Source organism: Hyla sarda, chromosome 2 (genome assembly GCF_029499605.1).
Source record: "Hyla sarda isolate aHylSar1 chromosome 2, aHylSar1.hap1, whole genome shotgun sequence".
NCBI lineage: Eukaryota > Metazoa > Chordata > Amphibia > Anura > Hylidae > Hyla > Hyla sarda.
The window spans coordinates 233,734,287-233,753,703 of NC_079190.1; the positions used below are offsets into that span (position 1 = coordinate 233,734,287).

Genomic DNA, 19,417 nt, shown 5'->3' on the forward strand with positions numbered 1-19,417 from the left:
TTTCACAAAAATGCTGCATGTGTCAACAAAAATGCACCACTTATATAAAATACAATATGTCACGAAAAAACTAGCTCAGAATTGCCCCATGTATTTCAAGAAATACATGTAAAAAAAAAAACCAAAAAAAAAAAACTGGTCATTGAGGTAAAAAATGGGTCCGTCCTTAAGGGGTTGAGTTATTCTAGACATTTTTATGCTAGACAACTGATATAGATAAAATTTTGACATTTCTGTTACCTTGTATTGACTACGTGCATTAGTTTAGTATCAGGAGTACTTTCTGGCCGCAAAGTATCCTGCGCACGAACACAAGAACTTGTGACATAAGAGACATTTGACATATGATATTGAGTAGACTGAAATTTTGAGTGGTATACACTACTTATGTGTACATTATGGGGGAGATTTATCATAACCTGTGCAGAGGAAAAGTTGCCGAGTTGCCCATAGCAACCAATCAGATTGCTTCTTTTATTTTGCACAGGCCTTGTTAAAAATGAAAGAAGTGATCTGATTGGTTGCTATGGGCAATTGGGCAACTTTTCCTTTGCACAGGTTTTGATAAATCTCCCCCTATGTGTACACGACTATGTATACTTTAGTGTGCATTAATGTATCACACATACTGCTATATATGTACAAGTGGTGGGGTGACATGTGCTTCTCCCGAGTAAATCAGAACAACCCCTCTAATAAGATGTGGTATCCCGGTACCGTATGGTATACCGACCTTGTATGGTGGTCCCCAAAGTCAGAGTTACTTCATTCCAGTAGCATCCTCTTGGTGGGATAGCCCCTAGTCACCTCTTCATTCTTCAATTCTATGATGTTTACTTGTAGAAGTAATTGTATATTTAATCATCAATATAGTGTCGCAGGACCTTAGGTCACATGACTAATGTTACTTCTTTAGGTTATGCTTAAGGACCTTCCAAGGTCACATGGTATAGTCACATGTCAGATCATAATCCTTTGTAAGGAGAATTGACATATGGTATGGACCAATGAGCTTAAGGCCAGCCCCTGCCCATATAAGGGAGCTGCCAGCCAATCCTTGCTCTCTTGGGTTCCGGACTAGTGGAGGGTGAGAAGTGATTTGTGCAACTTACAAAGACAAGCTTAGGCCTGAAGCCTGCCAGCCTCGGCCTGAATCTAACCGTGAGTTTAAATATCAATCCCTGCTAAAGCTAGCGTGACTACTGGACCTAATATCAATCCCCTAAATCCAGTGGAACAGCGCCTATTAATTTCCTAAGCTCTAGAAACTCACGAGGTCCCAACCAACTGTCAAACTCCAAATAGACTTTATTACATGGCCTGTTCCTGTTTAATCCTGCATAAAAGCTGCAGTAAAAGTTCCGACAGTTTTCTTTAAAATCTAATTTATTTAATACCTCCTTATCGCTCTTTGACCCGGTGGAGATAGGACAAGCATATACAGAGGAGCCCTGGTGTCAGGACAAATGGCGTCAAATCAGCACCCTTTCATCACTGCACAGCTACACCCCATATACCCTATACCCCCACAAGCTTACCACAAAGAAAACCAGTCTTCAGAAAAGACTGTACACAGTGACTTTTGGTGTACAATAACTTATATACATTTTTATTGGACCTGGACAAACACAGTATAGGACCATAACAGTAGGACCACAACATTGTAATGTACCTCCGTAACCATTTTACTGAACCAAAAATATATTACTCTGAGTATTTACACAACAGTTCATGTACTGCTCAGTAGTCCATGTACATAAGGAGTTCAGGGTTCAGTCAACTCAGGGTCCTGGTTCTGAGAAGACTGGTATGCAGCTATATAGAATCTCCTACCCCAAGGAGTCTCTCGGCCTAAGCATATAAGATAATGAGTGTGTCAAAGAGCTTTTATATAAAAATGCACCACATAATGGTCATAGTATTGGTTGCTAAGCACCACTTGATGGTGCTAGCGATGGTTGCTAATGGTGACAGTGAGGGTTGCTAAGAGAGACAATAAATCTTTATGTATAAAGTAATAAGTTGGTCAAAGAGTTTTTATAAATATGATGTGAAATTTAATGGTTATAGTGATGGTTGCTAAGGGTGATGGCATAAGATGAGTGACTTATGATTGATTGACAGTACACGGAATTGACACAGGATGTGATGGTCTGACCCGAAAGTGTATGTCGTCCATCTTGGAGTGTAAGCAGTGTGCATGGTGATCACAGGTACTGTCCATTCCCTAATCAAATAGGGTATATAAGAGACTAATCGGTGCAATAGACCATAAAACCCTGAGGAAGTCACCTCAAGGTGACGATATGCATGGGGTTCAGGAGGACACCAGTTGGTGAAACTCATTATTACTGCCTTTTTCTTGCATTTTCCCAGCCTTGTAGGCTACTGGCCCTTTAAGCTGCCTGGTGTCGGGCTGCAGCGACCTGGACTGTACTAGGTGGGACCCCCCCTTCTAGTGCCTCCCCCTTACGGTGCAAATCTTTAGGGGCACTGCTGGGCACTAAAGGGTATACACAGGTGCCCCCCCTGTATCAGTGACTTACTTTTCGCAGGCGTTGTCAGAGTCTGTGCAGCAGCGAGTACTTGACCGGAACCTCCGGAGCTGGGCGCAGTCACCGGAATTCGTGGCACAGCTGTGTCCAGGGATCTTCCTGCTTTAATCCCCTCGGCAACAGGCTCCAGTTCCATCTTGGGACTCCCAGCACACGTGGATAGCTGGGACTCCGCCATCTTCCTGCTCACTGCCAGCACTTCCTGTAGACTGTAGAGATCGGGCTCTGCTTCACCTTTTATATTGGTCTCCAACAAGATGGCCACTGCCCGGAAGGACGTCATCAACGGGGCCTGGGACCGGAAGTGAGTCAGCGGTACATCCTCTTCATCCGCCCCCTGGCAACAAGGGGCGGACCTTTCAAGTTCCATTTTGGGCTGGACACCACGACATTATTTCCACGCCTGGGGGCAGGATGCTGGCTCTGGAAAGAACCTTTGGCACGCTTCTCGATCAGAGAGTTAACCCTTTGAGGTATTGTAGACATTTTGGCGCGCAACATGGCCTCTGGCCTAACTTTGCACATTGTAAATCCAACTTTTTCAGATTTCTTTACCACCGATGATACTGTAATTTTCACCTCCCCCTCTACTTTTTCAGCACCAGCACAGAAACATATTTCAATGACACAGTCCCGTACATTTTGCTGGCACACACTTTTTCGCAACGGCATACAATTTTGACTTGGACACAGTTCAGACTTGGGGGAGAGGACTTGTGGCAACTTGCACATGGCACACACCCGAATATTGTTAATGAGTGGACTGGTGGTTGAGTGGTTAAGGCACACACCCGTATCCTGTTCCGGGTGGCCTGACTTGACTTGGTGGTTATGGCACACACCCGTATCCTGTTCATGATGCCAAAGTTGTGGTAACCCACGGTGAGGGCGGGACCACAGGGTGTAGGTGGTGGGGCCAGATGGTATTTTTACCCCTGGGGCAAGATGTTGTTAACCCCTAGTGTTCGTGACGCCAGAGTGGTTTTTGGGTACTGGAACCACACGAACGGTATCTCCGCTATTCCAATGGATAGGTAGTGAAAGGAAAGTCCACAACCAGTTATGGTTAACGGAGGCTTTATTGAGTTAAGACAGATGGAATTATCTTCACAGCTAGGCCAGGTTCCCAGAGAGGTGGCCAGGAACCCAGAAGGACCTCGCAGCTTGCTGGGACCAATTAGACGTGTATTAGACTTTAGAGATTTGACTTCAGTCTTGACTATAGACTGGACTTGACTATTTGTAGTGACAGCAGACATAGACTTTTGATTTACTGGAATGACTGTAGCTTTGCAGCCTTCCAGATGCTGGTCACTAGCACCGAGATCTCTGGTGGTTGCTGGTCTCATTAAAGAAGAGTCTCAGAGAAGAGAGTGAATTGTAATGGCCGCCCCTTTATATAGTGGGGGGCTGGACTAAAGCCCATTGGTCAAGCTGCGGGTCATAGGTTAAGCTTGTGCTCTCTTGGGTAACATCATGTGACAACATAACATAACATGTGACACTCCACAGGTCCTGCAGACATCTCACGGCATCTCACAGGTCCTTTAGACTAACTATGCATTAGGACACTGACTATAATCCTATGATAATGAATGACATTAATAATAACAGCAGGGGAGACACTGCAGGAGAGCCCCCAGGTCACTGAGAGACTCAACCTGACAGGGCCTAAGGGTAGTACAGAACCATGTTCTGTACTGGGACATTACATTATCTTTTGTATTACTTAGTAAATTTACATCCAATCCTTGGTCAGCTGACTTCATGTGAACTACAGAACGACATAATCACCTATTAGACCTCTTCTAACTGATCACACTCCCCTCCTCACACAGCTTCATCTGTATACTGCTACTGCTGCATGTGTTTTTCCTGCAATTTTCCAAAATAGCTGTAAAAATTATGTATATTTTGTTAAATCACAGTAAAAACATTACAAAATTATAAAAATGCTACAAAAACACGGTAAAAATGCAACATGTGAACATAGCCTAAAGTCTTTTGACTTGTGGCAAAAAATCTTTAAAAAATAAACATCAAAGCTGCGCTTATGTGAACAGACCCCAACCCACTTGTGAGTCTCAGCAGTTAAGGCTGCTGGTTTCTACAGTCTAGCCTGGTGATGGATCATCAGCTAACTCATCATGGCAACTGCAGTGATGAAACTCCACCTCCTCTCTCAGCAAAGCCAGAGGATTAATTAGAAATTAAGGAAGCAGTCGAAAATCACTTCACTTATGGATGATAACTCATCCATAAGGATCGGCTTATCCACGTCTGCCATCAGGTGGCTCACACCAAGTCATGCTACTGAAGTTTGTAGTATGTAAATATATAGGGGGAGATTTATCAAAACCTGTCTAGAAGAAAAGTTGCCGAGTTGCCCTTAGCAACCAATCAGATTGCTTCTTTCATTATTAACAAGGGCTCTGCAAAATGAAAAAAGAAATCTGATTGGTTGCTATGGGCAACTCAGCAACTTTTCCTCTGGACAGGTTTTGATAAATCTCCCCCTATTTCCTAGTACTGCCTCACACTGTGTACCTGAATTTAATACTGCCACACACTGTGCCTCTGGTATAATACTACCACACACTGTGCCCCTGAATATAACACTGTCACACACACTGTGGCCCCCAAATATAATACTGCCACACACTGTGCCCCTGGATATAATACTGCCATACACTGTGTCCCTGAGTATAATATTCTCACCAGACTTGTCCTCCTACACCCCTCTTTCCTCTCTACACCGCAGTCTCCCCATTACAGACTCCTCTGTCCCCCAGGCCCCTCTTTTTGGTGGGAGGGAAGGTAGGAGAACCCTTCCAGGGCAGCAGCTAAAGAAAGTCTTTATCCGGCACACAACAGAGGGAGCTCTGTGCCGCAGGTCTCCCCTGTTCAAGCTATGCCCTCAACTTTCAGCCTCTGTGCCATCCCCAACACCCAGCCCTATAGTATACAGTAATAAAGTCATTGTCACGCTAACAGGTGACAAGGCCAAGCAGCAAACAGGTTGGGTCTCACCCCTGGTGGTGTCATTCCGCTTGGGCGTGTCAGCCAGCATGGTCTCTGCACCCCCCTAGCAATGTCATTGCTGTCTGAATAGTCTGAGTTAAGCATGCTTAACATAAACTGTATGGCTTTCACACTGCCTTACATGTACACATATAGAGATAGGGAATGTATGACCTAGTTTTTTACTGATTAGAGACAGATATTTTTTAACTGTTTCTATTTTCTAATTGTAATTTAATTTTTTTTTACAATATTATGGGAGCTGCTATCTTGCCTGGGCTGTTTTTCACAGCATTTAGAGATATACCTTACTTCATGCCCCATGGACATATGTAACAATAGACAAGAGCTATCCTATTCACATTAGAAATTAGAAATGTAACTGAGCACACTCTGTAATCTTTGCAAAAGTCACTCCACAGGGAGGGGGAGGCTGAGCTGTGAGTTTCATCTGCTGTCTTTTCTATCTACTGGTGTCATTTCTGGTCATCTTTCACTGTAATGCTGTACAATTCACTTACCAGGAGCCTCCTCTTTATCATCAATGACCGAACAGAAAGTCTTAGCTTAGTTTTAAGCTATATGGTGAAAATAAAAAAATTTGCACAATTTCACAATTATTATGTAATATAGATAGTAAAATGGAAGATTATGGAAATCACCAGCACAAATAAAAATAAAAATATGTTTAACTTTCCCAGATCCAAATAAAAGACCTTTGGGACAGTTGTAGCTGGACTACTGTCCTTTGTAAGGTTAGCCAATGGCTCTCCCAATTTAAGAAGTTAGATCATAAGGGGCGCAATGTGACAGTATATACACCGTTGTGAAATATATTGCATCCTTTTTCTTGTAAAAACGGGATATTGTGCCATAAAAATATGCTGAGCTAGGGGGGATTTCTTATAGTGTAAATCTCACAATGGAAGTAACATACACTAGTTTCATAACTGTTTAATGTGACTGCTTGTTTTCCAATCATTTTTATTGTTTAGATTATGAGATTGTATAATGAAAATCCATTAAGGAGTGCTCCGGGGAAGTTAAGAAAAATAAAAATGCCCCAAAGCCACCACAATACCTGTGCTGTGTCCCCTGTAGTCAGTCTTGAGATTTTACCAGCTCCTGTGGCCCTTGTTGTCTCCTGAATATTCTTTTAACTTGCTTGCAGCCCAGACTACAACTCCCAGCAGTCAGCGCGGCTCTGTGTAATGGCTGACAGCCGATTGCTTTTACCATCTGTGTGCATGCTATGTTGTTGTGAACACAGTGAGCAGCACACACTGCATGTCTTTTCTTCCAAACTATCCTTCCACCCAGCAATAAATCATGTTATGATCTGAATGGCAGCAGTCAGTGATTAGATCTACGGCAGGCAAAGAGCAGCATTATGTGCTGAGGAGACACTGGGCTGTTTATCTCCCGGCAAGATCCTCACACAGGGGGAGAGGAGGGGAAGGGGAGTTGTGGCTGTGAAGCCAGACCCATAGACAAGACAGAAATCACATGGAAGGAGATTTATCAAGCTCTGTAGTAGATTTTTTTTGCGTAAAAAAAAAGTCGCACATACTTGCGCACGTGCAAATTTTCTATACATGGTGCGACTTTTTGATTATTCCAAAGCACATTTCTGAAATCTGCTCATTATTTATGAAATGCGATAGTCGCTATTTATAAAGAAAAAAAGTTGCATCTCCATTTAAAAGTCACATATGTATTCCAGGTCCAACCTGGCTTACAGAAAGTGCACACGTCTGCAGAAAAGGACATTAACACCCACTTTAACAACTGTTCTTGTTCTGCATCATGAAACAAAGCTACTACATTAATGTTAATTATAGAAACAATTAATTATATAATAACTCTATTAATTTTAAGGTTGAGAATACACACTGCACACATTGTTAATTTTAGGACACGTACAAGTTGGCTTACCCACTACATTTAAAAATTAATGTTGTGTTAAAATAGAATAAGGCACAAAATAATTGTGTAAGAATTTTTACAGACTATGTAAATAACCCATATGTGGTACTAAAATTTTTCCTTAAAAAAAAGAAACCTCCATAGTAATACAGCTTCATGCACATTTTGGGGTGGGTAACGTACCGAGCGTTTTTTTCCCCCGTGGCTTCACTATTGTTTATGTACCTGTTGGTGCTGTGCTGTCTTCCTTCCTGATGTAAACTCTGGCCTCAGTGCAGCGACACAAGACTCCGCCCACCATCACAAAATGCGGGCCCAAAATTAAACAAAAAAGCATCCAGAGTACGGATATTCATGGTGCGGCATAGTATGTTTTTAATATTTTTTCATTCCTGAGGAGGGTGGATGGGCTGTTGCAGGATAGTTGGAGTGCAGCTATTTAATGCCAGGCAGGCCAGTCAGGGTGTCACCCGATACGGTTCGCCCCCCTCCCTGTCACTCTCTAGCAATGCTACTGGTAATAAAGGGTAGATAACGAACTTCAGCTATTAACATAAAGGAAAACTTTTCTGCTTTAAAAAATGCTTTTTGCTCTGAGTTTTGCTTACGTGCGATTTATCAAGGTCGTGTGACTATTTGATAAATAGGTCGCATGTAAGCAAAAGTAAGTTAAAAAAAAATTAAAAGCCATATGTTTAGGCTAGGATTCCACTGAGGCTAAGAGTTGAAGAGGTGGAGCCAGGGGTCCGCTCTGCTCCAGGGCACAGTTGTCTCACACCCAGCGCTCGTGCAGCAGAGAGAGACTGTTCCGCCCTGGAGCAGAGCAGACCCCGGGCTCCACTCTGCTCCAGAGCCGCACCATCTCTCTGCCTGCAGCGGTCCTGTGTACCTCTGCTGCACGAGCGCCGTGTGTGTGTCAACTGTGCAATGTAAGCAAAGAGAGGCAGTGTGGCCTGGAGCAGAGTGGACCCTGAGCTACGCCTCTCCGACTGTTGGCCTGACTCCTGGAGAAATTACAAGGCTATGTTTACACGCCATTTCCGCATGGAATTCTGCATTTGAATTCCGCACAGAGATGTTACACAGAGATTCCCCAGCAGCAGAGTCCCATTGATTTCAATGGAATTCTGTTGCGCTGTTTACATAGCAGAATTTCCACGCTGGAAACATCTGGCACAGAAATTCATATTCTGGTGTCCACAGAAACACTGAACATGTCCATTATTTGGGCAGACTCTGCAAATTATGCATTGCCATTGTTACGCCTAGCGCTCCGGGTCCCCGCTCCTCCCCGGAGCGCTTACGGCGTCTCTCTCTCCGCAGCGCCCCGGTCGGTCCCGCTGACCGGGAGCGCTGCACTGTCATGGCCGTCGGGGATGCGATTCGCACAGCGGGACGCGCCCGCTCGCGAATCGCATCCCAGGTCACTTACCCGTTCCCGTCCCCTGCTGTCATGTGCTGGCGCGCGCGGCTCCGCTCTCTAGGGCGCGCGCGCGCCAGCTCCCTGAGACTTAAAGGGCCAGTGCACCAATGATTGGTGCCTGGCCCAATTAGCTTAATTGGCTCCCACCTGCTCCCAGACTATATCTGATCTCCTCCCATGCACTCCCTTGCCGGATCTTGTTGCCTTTGAGCCTAGTGAAAGCGTTACTGTGATTATCCATACCGTGTACTTGACCTCCTGCTTGCCTTATTGACTACGATTCTTGCTGCCTGCCCCGACCTTCTGCTACGTCCGACCTTGCTTTGTCTGCTCCCTTGTACCGCGCCTATCTTCAGCAGTCAGAGAGGTTGAGCCGTTGCTAGTGGATACGACCTGGTCACTACCGCCGCAGCAAGACCATCCCGCTTTGCGGCGGGCTCTGGTGAACACCAGTAGTGACTTAGAACCGGTCCACTAGCACGGTCCACGCCAATCCCTCTCTGGCACAGAGGATCCACCTCCTACCAGCCGGGATCGTGACAGTAGATCCGGCCATGGATCCCGCTGAAGTTCCTCTGCCAGTTGTCGCCGACCTCCCCACACTGGTCGCCCAGCAAGCCCGACAGATTGCCCAACAAGATCACCAGCTGTCGTACTTGACCACCATGACACAGCAACTCCAGTCGCAGCTACAGCAGCTTCAGTCACAGCTACAGCAATTTCAGTCTCAGCTACAGCAGCAGCAACCATCTCCTCCGCCAGCTCCTGCACCTCTTCCGCAGCGAGTGGCCACTCCTAGCCTCCGCTTGTCCCTGCCGGACAAATTTGATGGGGACTCTAAGTTTTGCCGTGGCTTTCTTTCGCAATGTTCCCTGCACTTGGAGATGATGTCGGACCAGTTTCCTACTGAAAGGTCTAAGGTGGCTTTCGTAGTCAGCCTTCTGTCTGGAAAAGCCCTGTCATTGGCCACACCGCTCTGGGACCGCGATGACCCCGTCACTGCCTCTGTACACTCCTTCTTCTCGGAAATTCGTAGTGTCTTTGAGGAACCTGCCCGAGCCTCTTCTGCTGAGACTGCCCTGCTGAACCTGGTCCAGGGTAATTCTTCCGTTGGCGAGTACGCCATACAATTCCGTACTCTTGCTTCTGAACTATCCTGGAATAATGAGGCCCTCTGCGCGACCTTTAAAAAAGGCCTATCCAGCAACATTAAAGATGTTCTGGCCGCACGAGAAACTCCTGCTAACCTGCACGAACTCATTCATCTAGCCACTCGCATTGACATGCGTTTTTCTGAGAGACATCAAGAGCTCCGCCAGGAAAAAGACTTAGATCTCTGGGCACCTCTCCCACAGTCTCCGTTGCAATCTACGCCTAGGCCTCCCGCCGAGGAGGCCATGCAAGTGGATCGGTCTCGCCTGACCCGGGAGGAGAGGAATCGCCGTAGGGAAGAGAATCTTTGTCTGTACTGTGCCAGTACCGAACATTACTTGGTGGATTGCCCTATCCGCCCTCCACGTCTGGGAAACGCACGCTCGCACCCAGCTCTCGTGGGTGTGGCATCTCTTGATTCTAAGCCGGCTTCTCCACGTCTCACGGTGCCCGTGCGGATTTCCCCTTCAGCCAACTTCTCCCTCTCAGCCGTGGCCTGCCTGGACTCTGGTGCCTCTGGGAATTTTATTCGTGAGTCCTTGGTGAATAAATTCCGCATCCCGGTGACCCGTCTCGTCAAGCCGCTCTACATTTCCGCGGTCAACGGAGTCAGGTTGGATTGCACCGTGCGTTACCGCACGGAGCCCCTCCTAATGTGCATCGGACCTCATCACGAAAAAATTGAGTTTTTGGTCCTCTCCAATTGCACTTCCGAAATTCTCCTTGGACTACCCTGGCTTCAACACCATTCCCCAACCCTGGATTGGTCCACAGGGGAGATCAAGAGCTGGGGTTCCTCTTGTTTCAAGGACTGCCTTAAACCGGTTCCCAGTACTCCCTGCCGTGACCCTGTGGTTCCCCCTGTAACCGGTCTGCCGTCCTGCCATAAGAAGTGCCTCTCCCCCCCTCCCAGTCCAGTCAGGCCAGCCTCGGTGCCTCTCCATGGCCCCCGTCCTGGTGTCACACTGCCCCGTGCCAGGTCTCGCCCTCTGCCCTCCCTCCCCATTCCCACTCCTGCTGTACTGCCTGCCGTTGAGGAAACCCACCTTTCTTTCCCGGTGTCCTCATCCCAGGGGAGGCAGTTACCGGACAAAGAGAAGGGGAGACCTAAGGGGGGGGGGGTACTGTTACGCCTAGCACTCCGGGTCCCCGCTCCTCCCCGGAGCGCTTACGGCGTCTCTCTCTCCGCAGCGCCCCGGTCGGTCCCGCTGACCGGGAGCGCTGCACTGTCATGGCCGTCGGGGATGCGATTCGCACAGCGGGACGCGCCCGCTCGCGAATCGCATCCCAGGTCACTTACCCGTTCCCGTCCCCTGCTGTCATGTGCTGGCGCGCGGCTCCGCTCTCTAGGGCGCGCGCGCGCCAGCTCCCTGAGACTTAAAGGGCCAGTGCACCAATGATTGGTGCCTGGCCCAATTAGCTTAATTGGCTCCCACCTGCTCCCAGACTATATCTGATCTCCTCCCATGCACTCCCTTGCCGGATCTTGTTGCCTTTGAGCCTAGTGAAAGCGTTACTGTGATTATCCATACCGTGTACTTGACCTCCTGCTTGCCTTATTGACTACGATTCTTGCTGCCTGCCCCGACCTTCTGCTACGTCCGACCTTGCTTTGTCTACTCCCTTGTACCGCGCCTATCTTCAGCAGTCAGAGAGGTTGAGCCGTTGCTAGTGGATACGACCTGGTCACTACCGCCGCAGCAAGACCATCCCGCTTTGCGGCGGGCTCTGGTGAACACCAGTAGTGACTTAGAACCGGTCCACTAGCACGGTCCACGCCAATCCCTCTCTGGCACAGAGGATCCACCTCCTACCAGCCGGGATCGTGACAGCCATCTTTGAGACAGCTCATTCCTGAGCAGTCCTACCGCCAGCATATCACACCCAGTCTGCAGAGTGTCCACACGGAGATTTTTGACATTCTGGCATGTGAACATAGCCTAAAGCTGGTTATTTTTGACTATAAAGCAGCCTAGTTTAACTATAAAAGTATGTCTAGAATATGCTTGTGACGCCCTAGTGCTCTCTGTGTACAGCTTCACTAACCTGTTCGTGGTGACTATGATCTCCCAGTACAGGACATGGTCCTGCACTACACTTAGGCCCTGTCAGGTTAAGTCCCTCAGTGACCTGGGGGCTCTCCTGCACTGTCTCCCCTGCTGTTACTATAATGGTATTTATCCTACCTTATGCATAGTCAGTACAATAATTTATAGTCAGTATAAAGGACCTGTGAGATGTCACATGTATATGTTTATGTTGTCACATGTTACCCAGAGGGCACCAGCCTGCCACTTGACCCGCAGCTGGACCAATGGTTTTTGGCTCAGCCCCCTGCTATATAAGGGGGCGGCTATTACAATTCAGACTTTTAGCTGTTATGTTCTTTACTGAGACCAGCAGACACCAGAGATCTCAGTGCTAGTGTCCAGCACCTGGAAGGACTCAAATCTACAGTCATTCCAGTAAATCAAGTCTATGTCTATGTTACTACATATAGTCAAGTCCAGCCTATGGTCAAGATTCTAAAGTCTATTACAAGTCTAATTGGTCCCAGCAAGCTGCGAGGTCCTTCTGTGTTCCTGGCCACCTAACTGGGATTCTGGCCTAGCTGTGAAGATAATAACATCTATCTGAACTCCGTAAAGCCTCCGTTAAACCATAACTGGTTTTGGACTCTCCTTTCACTGCCTAGTCATTGGAATAGCAGAGATGCCATTCGTGTGCTTTCGGTACCCAAAAACCACTCTGGCGTCACAAACATTAGGGGTTAACAACACCTTGCCCCTGGAGTTAATACCTACTTGCCCCATACACCTACACTGCTACACCCTGTGGTCACACCATCACTGTGGGTCACCACAGTGACAGTTGCGTTTTAATCATTATCCAGTAAAGTTTGGACCTGACTAGTTCAAGGGGACTGTGTTTTTTCCACAATGTATCGCAAAATTGGGAGTAAGAAATTATTGTGATCATGTTAACTTGCAGGCAGTAATCATAGTGCATTCTTATAACCACTGTACGGCTGAAATCACACATACCATTTTATTCATTTTCCATATACCTACCCTTGCTTTTGGATCTAATAAAAAAAAAAAAAAAAACTGTATAATAAACACTAAAAATCCAACCTGTGTAAATCCAACCTTACAGTGGATAAAGGACCTTGATATCTGTGCACTGAGGACAAGCAGGACTCTGTACACTGAGGACAAGCAGGACTCTGTACACTGAGGACAAGCAGGACTCTGTACACTGAGGACAAGCAGGACTCTGTACACTGAGGACAAGCAGGACTCTGTACACTGAGGACAAGCAGAACTCTGTACACTGAGGACAAGCAGGGCTCTGTACACTGAGGACAAGCAGGGCTCTGTACACTGAGGACAAGCAGGGCTCTGTGCACTGAGGACAAGCAGGGCTCTGTGCACTGAGGACAAGCAGGGCTCTGTGCACTGAGGACAAGCAGGGCTCTGTGCACTGAGGACAAGCTGGGCTCTGTGCACTGAGGACAAGCTGGGCTCTGTGCACTGAGGACAAGCTGGGCTCTGTGCACTGAGGACAAGCTGGGCTCTGTGCACTGAGGACAAGCTGGGCTCTGTGCACTGAGGACAAGCAGGGCTCTGTGCACTGAGGACAAGCAGGGCTCTGTGCACTGAGGACAAGCAGGGCTCTGTGCACTGAGGACAAGCAGGGCTCTGTGCACTGAGGACAAGCAGGGCTCTGTGCACTGAGGACAAACAGAGCTTTGTGCACTGAGGACAAGCAGAGCTCCGTGCACTGAGGACAAGCAGGACTCTGTACACTGAGACAAGCAGGGCTCTGTGCAATGAGGACAAGCAGACATCATCTGGACTGGAGGCTACGCAGGCCCCTGTAGCGGACACGGCCGGGTCCAGTAGTGATGAGGAGGGTCAAGCTGCCTTCCTCCCTGATGTAGAGGAGGATTACCTGATGGCGGAGGGGGCGGTCGGCCCCCGCTCTCAGCGAGGCCAGTGAGGACGCCATTTTGTTGGATGATGCCGGGGCAGAGTCTGTGGCTATTCCTGCACCCATGGTGTCTAGGAAGACAGGGGAGCAGGCCGGCTCCTCTCAGAGTATTCCACAAGAGATCGGTGTGGCCCGGTCCGGGGCTGGTGGTGCGGCGGTGAATCTCGTTGCGGGCTCTCTGGCCTCTGTGTCTGCTGTTGATCCAGGAAGATCTTCCGGCCCGGGCAGGGTGCCCACCGATGCGGGAGCTACGGACGCTGGTGCTCCGCCAGTTGGGTCCGGTGAGTTTTCCACTTTCTCGCAGGGGTTGGGGAGTTTGAGGGTGGAAGGGGGGGGGGGGGGTCTAGCGCGTTTGCAGTTGTTATTATCTGGTTTGCAGGCCCTGGTGCGGGGTGGGGGTGTAGGGTCTCCGGGGTCACCTGTTGCAGTGTGGGGGTCTGGGGGTATGGCCGCGGGAGGGGCCGGGGTCGAGGTAGCTGGGGGGCAGGGCCGGACTGGGGATGAAAACCAGCCCTGGAAATAATTGCAGACCAGCCCCACAGCCTAGATTTATCCCTTTACAGTACACTAATATATATATATATATATATATATATATATATATATATATATATATATATAATGAATTCGGGTAGAAAACAGACATGGTGCACATCTACAATCTTGTATAATGATCTGATTGCTTCTCAGCATAATATCAAAAACTAACAGGTTGTTAGTATACATTTTTGATCAAAAAGTACAAGCCCACTCGCCACGTCAAGGCCACCTATTTAGAGTGGGTCCCTAACGTCCCTAGCATAAAATGGCGCAGCACTGGGCGGCGACCACCACGGCCGCGACACCAGTGCCCACGGGGGGGATACGACCCACTGGCAGAGCAGCCCCAATGCCACTCAAACCAGTCTATGGGCCGCATCTCCCCGCAGACACGGCGCCACGGCAGCAACGGACGCCGCACAGCACCAGACCAGTGTGAACAAGGTGTAATAGCTAACTTACCATGCTCTCCCAGTCAGACTGGGAGGCTGCTAGGAAAGAAATGGCCCATGTGTAGCTAACTACTACTTATATAGGGTTGGGCTGAGGGGGTGGGGAAGAGTGCAGCACATGCTACACCTTGTTCACACTGGTGTGGTGCTGTGCGGCGTCCGTTGCTGCCGTGGCGCCGTGTCTGCGGGGAGGTGCGGCCCAAAGACTGGTTTGAGTGGCATTGGGGCCGCTCTGCCAGTGGGTCGTTCCCCCCTGTGGGCACTGGTGTCGCCGCCCGGTGCTGCGCCATTTTATGCTAGGGACGTTAGGGACCCACTCTAAATAGGTGGCCTTGACGTGGCGAGTGGGCTTGTACTTTTTGAACAAAAATGTATACTAACAACCTGTTAGTTTTTGATATTATGCTGAGAAGCAATCAGATCATTAAATAAGATTGTAGATGTGCACCATGTCTGTTTTTTTTCCCCGTGGCTTCACTATTGTTTATGTACCTGTTGGTGCTGTGCTGTCTTCCTTCCTGATGTAAACTCTGGCCTCAGTGCAGCGACACAAGACTCCGCCCACCATCACAAAATGCGGGCCCAAAATTAAACAAAAGAGCATCCAGAGTACGGATATTCATGGTGCGGCATAGTATGTTTTTAATATTTTTTCATTCCTGAGGAGGGTGGATGGGTTGTTGCGGGATAGTTGGAGTGCAGCTATTTAATGCCAGGCAGGCCAGTCAGGGTGTCACCCGATACGGTTCGCCCCCCTCCCTGTCACTCTCTAGCAATGCTACTGGTAATAAAGGGTAGATAACGAACTTCAGCTATTAACATAAAGGAAAACTTTTCTGCTTTAAAAAATGCTTTTTGCTCTGAGTTTTGCTTACGTGCGATTTATCAAGGTCGCACGTAAGCAAAATAATTGCAGACCAGGAAATAATTGCAGACCCTGGAAATAATTGCAGACCAGCCCCACAGCCTAGATTTATCCCTTTACAGTACACTAATATATATATATATATATATATATATATAATGAATTCGGGTAGAAAACAGACATGGTGCACATCTACAATCTTGTATAATGATCTGATTGCTTCTCAGCATAATATCAAAAACTAACAGGTTGTTAGTATACATTTTTGATCAAAAAGTACAAGCCCACTCGCCACGTCAAGGCCACCTATTTAGAGTGGGTCCCTAACGTCCCTAGCATAAAATGGCGCAGCACTGGGCGGCGACCACCACGGCCGCGACACCAGTGCCCACGGGGGGGAAACGACCCACTGGCAGAGCAGCCCCAATGCCACTCAAACCAGTCTATGGGCCGCATCTCCCCGCAGACACGGCGCCACGGCAGCAACGGACGCCGCACAGCACCAGACCAGTGTGAACAAGGTGTAATAGCTAACTTACCATGCTCTCCCAGTCAGACTGGGAGGCTGCTAGGAAAGAAATGGCCCATGTGTAGCTAACTACTACTTATATAGGGTTGGGCTGAGGGGGTGGGGAAGAGTGCAGCACATGCTACACCTTGTTCACACTGGTGTGGTGCTGTGCGGCGTCCGTTGCTGCCGTGGCGCCGTGTCTGCGGGGAGGTGCGGCCCATAGACTGGTTTGAGTGGCATTGGGGCCGCTCTGCCAGTGGGTCGTTCCCCCCTGTGGGCACTGGTGTCGCCGCCCGGTGCTGCGCCATTTTATGCTAGGGACGTTAGGGACCCACTCTAAATAGGTGGCCTTGACGTGGCGAGTGGGCTTGTACTTTTTGATCAAAAATGTATACTAACAACCTGTTAGTTTTTGATATTATGCTGAGAAGCAATCAGATCATTAAATAAGATTGTAGATGTGCACCATGTCTGTTTTCTACCCAAATTCACACTGTGTTTTCTATCCCCTCCTTTTTTTTTGTTTGAACATGTGCTGCACTCTTCCCCACCCCCTCAGCCCAACCCTATATAAGTAGTAGTTAGCTACACATGGGCCATTTCTTTCCTAGCAGCCTCCCAGTCTGACTGGGAGAGCATGGTAAGTGAGCTATTACACCTTGTTCACACTGGTGTGGTGCTGTGCGGCGTCCGTTGCTGCCGTGGCGCCGTGTCTGCGGGGAGGTGCGGCCCATAGACTGGTTTGAGTGGCATTGGGGCCGCTCTGCCAGTGGGTCATTCCCCCCTGTGGGCACTGGTGTCGGTGGTGGTCGCCGCCCGGTGCTGCGCCATTTTATGCTAGGGACGTTAGGGACCCACTCTAAATAGGTGGCCTTGACGTGGCGAGTGGGCTTGTACTTTTTGATCAAAAATGTATACTAACAACCTGTTAGTTTTTGATATTATGCTGAGAAGCAATCAGATCATTATACAAGATTGTAGATGTTCACCATGTCTGTTTTCTACCCGAATTCTAATATATATATAGTTGAGTAGTTAGGAGTAGCCGTATTAGTCCAGTGAGGAAAAATGCAAAATCATCTGTAGTTGCAGTATCTTGTAATACCTTTTTTTATTGGACTAACAAGATTTTGTAGAGACAAGCTTTCGGGATTCCTCCCTTTATCAAATCATAAGCATTTCTGAGCTCACAAGGGGAAAACACAGGTTCTATCTCACAAAATATGCAGGGGTTAAAACATAGCTATAGCTATACAATTTATGGCCCAACTTAATGTCCATTCTCCACATATGTTGTTTTAACCCCTGCATATTTTGTGAGATAGAACTTGTGTTTTCTCCTTGTGAGCTCAGAAATGCTTATGACTTGATAAAGGGAGAAATCCCGAAAGCTTGTCTCTACAAAATCTTGTTAGTCCAATAAAAAAGGTATTACAAGATACTGCAACTACCGATGATTTTGCAATATATATATATGTGTGTGTGTGTGTGTGTGTGTGTGTATATATATATATATATATATATATATATATATATATATATATTTATTTTTTTTATTTTTTTTTATTTTATTTATTTATTTCCTCTATATATATTTCGAAGAAATAAATTGCTACTGTATTTCACTATGCTGGAGCAATTTATATATGTGTCAATTTTCCATGCATTATAATACTGTATATGTCTATATAAGTCATACATTTACCAAGTAACAATAGTATGGGAGGAAAGGAAATATTACCATCACACTGTAACTGACCAAGTCCTCTATACTTAGACTGATATTAACAATAATGGTACTATAAAAGGAGGAATATTATCACCATACATATTACCATCATACGGTTACTGGCCAAATCCTGTATACTGACCAATAATACCAGTATACAGGGAGGAATATTCTCACCATTTATATTACCATCATACTGTTGCTGACCAAATCCTGTGTACTAGTGTTTCCCAACCTTTTTCGGCTTGGGCACCCCTCCAAAAAAAAATTTACACTGGGCACCCTGACAGAAGTTGATGAGCAAAAAAAAATATAAAAATAATTTAAAAAAAAAGCCGCAATGCACACAAATTCCAATATCTATTTATCAGTGGGTATGTAGTTTAAAGTGCTGCTTTATACAGCAACTCACATGTGACATCATCTCTGATCAGCGTCGTTCGCCTAGTCTGGACCGTCCTGACCATTTCTTCCAGCCACAACTCTTCACCGTTAAACCTGCAAAACAAATCTATTAGGCTCCGCACTTGGCATTAGCCTCCAGATTCCCCTTTTACAAGTGAAGAGGAATACAGGGGCGTATAGGTGTAAAGGGGTAACAGAGGGGGTGTACATGGGAGCAGGGCTGCCATCAGAAATTTCGGGGCCCCTCACACAGCTCAAGGCCTGGCCCCCCCCCCCAGCTGGAAGGGGGGCATGCCGTACCCAGCATGGAGCACTGGCTGACACGCCCCTCCTTGTACCCTATAGAGATACATGGAGGGGGTGTGCCGGCCGCGGCTTCCTGCAGGGTACAGACGTGCAGGAGATCATGGGGGGGGGGTCACAGCACTTGGACCCCCCTGCAATCTATAACTTATCCCCTAACAGTTATTTTTCAGCAGACTACTCCTTTGACAGAGGGGCCTACCCAAACTATATGGAAGCAACTATTAACAGAGGGGCCTACCCAAACTATATGGAAGCAACTATTAACAGAGGGGCCTACCCAAGCTATATAGGGGGCTCCATATAGTCTGGGTAGGCCTCTCTGTTAATAGTTGCCCCCATAGTTGTGGTATGCCCCTCTGTTAATAGTTGCCCCCATAGGTCTAGCTAGAAACCACAGGGCCGCGATGCAAAATATTACCTCGGCGCACCCTACCCCTCCCCCCCCTCCCCCGGGGCCATTTTTTTTTGTGTGGGGCTGACTACTGAGACCCCCACCGATCACCTCCGTTGAAGTGGTTCTCCAGCTGTTGGAAAGCTAA

At 47.6% G+C, this 19,417-nt stretch overlaps 1 protein-coding gene and 1 long non-coding RNA gene across 8 annotated transcripts in view; one reads left to right on the forward strand and one right to left on the reverse strand.

Annotated features, from left to right (window-relative positions):
- LOC130355860 (CYFIP-related Rac1 interactor A-like) overlaps positions 1 to 845 on the reverse strand; it is a 58,048-nt gene extending 57,203 nt beyond the window's left edge. For 2 of the 7 annotated variants that reach the window (XM_056556632.1, XM_056556635.1), the window contains exon 1: positions 734 to 845. The gene's annotated coding sequence lies outside the window, so the exon portion shown is untranslated. The remainder of the gene's footprint in view (positions 1 to 733) is intronic. The other 5 variants (XM_056556631.1, XM_056556633.1, XM_056556637.1 and 2 more) reach the window with 4 other exon arrangements.
- Positions 846 to 962: 117 nt separating this feature from the next.
- LOC130355862 (uncharacterized) overlaps positions 963 to 19,417 on the forward strand; it is a 62,585-nt gene continuing 44,130 nt past the window's right edge. The window contains exon 1 of the long non-coding RNA XR_008888686.1: positions 963 to 1,161. This is a non-coding gene — a long non-coding RNA (uncharacterized LOC130355862). The remainder of the gene's footprint in view (positions 1,162 to 19,417) is intronic.